The 3,899-nt window shown below is 45.6% G+C and overlaps 1 pseudogene; it reads right to left on the bottom strand.

Moving 5' to 3' along the window:
* Window positions 1-1,787: 1,787 nt before the first annotated feature.
* LOC140802153 (uncharacterized) lies at window positions 1,788-2,656 on the bottom strand (annotated as a pseudogene).
* Between the last annotated feature and the right edge of the window lie 1,243 nt (window positions 2,657-3,899).

The following is a 3,899-nucleotide window of genomic DNA, read 5'->3' as shown; positions in this document are numbered from 1 at the left end:
ACCAAAATAAAAATCGATTAAGAATCAAACTTTTAAAACTAAAAAATCGAGTAGGATAAGTAAAGAAAAGCCCAGAAACTATTTGGTTAATCTCCTGCTACTAACTAGAGATGTTCTCTCACATTTATATATAATGATATCAAAGGCTAGAACAACTCAAGAGAGATTATATTTTTTTTTTTTTTTAAAGTTCTACTTTTCTCAAGGAAACAAAGGTGAGAAGAATTCTTTAGTCTGCTTGCATAGAGTTCAACTACCATGTACTGAAATAGGAGAGGTGCTTAAAGGTCACTGAACACGTCTACAACCTTCAGCAATAGATACATGTTGAGTTAAGGATTAACGAGGAGTAATCTACTTCCACTACGTAGCTCATCAAAAGAATTTCGAATCTGGATCATTTACATAATAAAGGTGAGAAATATTTTACTTCAAACTAGGAGAACCTACCAAAAAAAGCTCCAAATCTAATTAGGTTTTAGAAATTCCATTTTTTGACATGTGTATGCTGTCCAGATATCACTTAAGTTTCTTATTACGAAATTTGAATTTTTCGTGGGTTCTATTATAGGTACTGTAGCAATTTACTATTCACATAAAACTATAGTAAATGCTGAATTTTATAATTTTTTAATAATTTTCTTTTTATTTCCTAAATTATCACCCATTTCCACTGTGACCCTCTGAACTATTCACCCTGTGACGTCGTTGATAGAATTGATGAATTGACTAAATTACTCATAATTAAGTGGCTTAACTAATATTAATATTTTATTATTTTTTAATTCTTTCATTCCCTTTGCCCTAATCCCATTTCTAAACAAAATTCCTTCCTTCTAGGGAGGAGGAGTGACGCACGGGGCGGCCGGCCATTGCTTGGCGGCGGATGAGGTCGGTGAAAGCCCGGAGGTCGATGGTCTCAAGGTGCTGTGGGGCTCGTCAAGCTCGATGCTACAGGCCTCGTCGAGCTCGGTGTTGTGGGCCTCGTTGATGATCTCGGCAAAGAGGATGCGTCGTGACCGTCGCCGAAGACCTCATCGGAAAGGCGGCACTCGCTGGAGAAGCGCGGACGGCGACGCGTGCAGCACAGATCCAGCAGTGGATTTTGGACTCGAGGGCGTACAACTTGAGGCACTATGCATAGACACCCATGCAGCGGAAGCAAAGGTCTATCGCCAGCGATGCAGAGCTTCTCGACACCGAGGCAGCCATAGCCAAAGGAGATCATCTTCCAGAGACAGATTGGAGGTCGTAGATCGCGTTGGAGGAAAGCAAATCCCGACGCTCGTCGTTGGCAGTGATGTCTGAGGTCGAGTACCGATGCGTCGTCAGTAGGCTAGCATGGGCCACCGATGATCGAGCCTTCGATAGGAGACGGGGAGGCCTTGCCTCTTCGTTGGCGATGGCGGAAGAGGAGCCAGTCGTTGGGGCGGCAGAGGCGACATGGTCTAGGCAGGAGGCAGAGTGGAACCAGTCCGCCGCGGGGACGAGGAGCCGGTCGCCGAACGGGGACTTCTTCCGGCACGAGGTGGAGAGGGCATCCCACCCGAGAGAACCCCGCAACTCTGGAAGAAGGTAAGGAGGGGTATTTTCGTCCACCTAAAATTTTCTCTTAACTTAGCATGTAACTTGCACTTGTTGCACATGCACACGAGGGTAAAATTGTTATATATTTATCTTGTGACTATCACCGGAGGGAAATAAGTAAGGAAACTCTAATAGAAGAGTGAAAAGAAAATTATCCTTTTAAACCCAAAAGACCAAAATCATGGAGTTTTCAACATACGTTACAATAGACTGCAACCAACTCTCTCGTCTCTCTGGCATTGAACAAAACCAACAGCTCGGCACTTCACCTCTCCACCTCCGCTACCGGCCACCTTCGCTCCGGCGGAAGCCGGCACCGGGTTGACCGTCCGGCGATACGGCCCGAGCCACTTGGCAATCATGAACCGTCGCTTCCGCCACGGTGGCACGCTCAGCCCTGCCGCCTCAGCGACCGACGCGCCTCGTCCGCCGCGATCCGCACCGCCCGCCGCACCTCCTCTGGCCGTGCCACCAGTACAGCCGGCATCGCCGCTGCCAGTCCCCGGTAGCCCTCTGTCGACCTCGCCACCTCGAACTCCGAGGCGAAGCCGACGTCCACGATGTATCTCTTTTCCTCAACCTCGACGTCGATGTACTCGTAGTTTCCTTCCGCCATTCCTTTCGACATCTCCCACCTCGCCTTGCAAACTCCCGCGTTATAACCTTCCTCTCGAAGCCTCGCCACCACCGCTCTTCGGAACCCCGACCGGCTCGGCCGGAGCGCCACCATTGCTTCCACCGCAACGACCACGTCTCCGTAGAGCCGGATCCGAAACGTGTCGCCCTTGGAGCAAGGATCCAGAAGCTCCCTCACCTCCTCCGCCGCCTCCCTGGTGGTGTCGCCGCCATCGGAGTCGTCGCACTCCTCCCCGCAGTCGGATTCGGATACGGGCGGGGTGGCGCCGTCATCCTCGAGGAAGGAGTGGACGAGGCCGGAGAGGGCGGCCTCGTGCTCGCTGCCGCTGCTGGCGTAGCCAGCCGCATGTCCTTGGCCGTCGCCGCGGAGGCGGGCCTTGGCGGCGGCGTCGAATGGGGCCGAAGACTTCTTTGTCGGCACGTTTGTTGCCATCTTGGATCACGTGAAGGGAGATGATATGGAGATGTCTCTCGTTGTTGAAATTATAAAGAAAAAATGGGGCATACCATCGCTAAGCGAAGGAAGAGGACATGCGCAGCTTTCTCCGTCTAGGTACGTTGAATTTGATTCAAGAAGTGTCCAAGTTCGATGAACCAGCGACTAAGAGACAGGATAGAGATTGGGCCATTTAGCTTGATTGGGTTTCCACGAGGGCTTAGATTCATCAAAGGGTGGACTTCGCTAAATTCATTTAAAGAGAAAATTCTAACCTAAGCACCTTCTCTATCTTTAATTTGTTGAGTTTTACTCCTAGAACTTTTACTGCTTTTAATCTATGAACCAAACTTATTGTCAAAGGAGGTATGTTCTGGCTGCCGTTTGCATTATATTATAAATTAATAAAAATACAAACTCGGTCGGATCGAATCACATCATGAGGATATTAGACTCAATAGATCGAGTCTATTTATTTTTAAATTAATTCATGTTTAAGTAAGCCCTTACGAAAAGTCTAGTTAACTCATGTGAGCCCTTAATAAAAGTAGAGATTTTTATAAATCACACCCTACATTTTGCCTATTTTATGATTCGCACCCCATCTTTAGGGATTTTATAACGCGACTCCTCCTTTTCCTTATAATGTTCATTTAACATCCTGAGTTAACTTAACATAACCATAATCAAACTGAATAATACAAAAAAAGAATATTCTATTATAATCTACTATGTAATTTATAATATTTCCAAATTACCTTTGTACTTATCTCTAATTTTATTCATAACTTGAACATCCATACTTATTGCTTTTTCTCAAACCATGGAGAACATCACATAAATGTCAAGCCAATCTTAAAGCTTCCAAACTCTAAGCTATGGAGATCTTAGAGCTCCCCAAACACCAAGCTAATTTTGTTGCTTGCGACCTCAATGATGGGGAGGGAGATGAAAAAAATTTGGGAAAAGATGGAGGAAAAAAAAGTTTGAGGGAAGCTTCTAGGGTTTGTATATGGTATGAATTTTGGGGGATTCTTGTGGGTTGTGGGTTTTGATATAATTTTGTGAGGTAGAGTTTAGTTATAGATAAGAGAATTTAGATTTTGTGGGGTTAGAATTTAGTTTGGGGAAGAAGTATTTTGTGGAGATTTAGGTTAGGTCATGAACTTTTAAGGGTATTTTCATAATCTTTGAACTAGAGTCACATAAACTATATAACACGGTTAATGTCAGTTAGCTA

The sequence above is a fragment of the Typha latifolia genome, chromosome 15, assembly GCF_019914945.1.
Source record: "Typha latifolia isolate L0001 chromosome 15, TyphaL0001v2, whole genome shotgun sequence".
Taxonomy (NCBI): domain Eukaryota; kingdom Viridiplantae; phylum Streptophyta; class Magnoliopsida; order Poales; family Typhaceae; genus Typha; species Typha latifolia.
The sequence above is the reverse complement of the archived record's forward strand: the minus strand, read 5'-3'. Positions and strand labels throughout refer to the sequence as shown.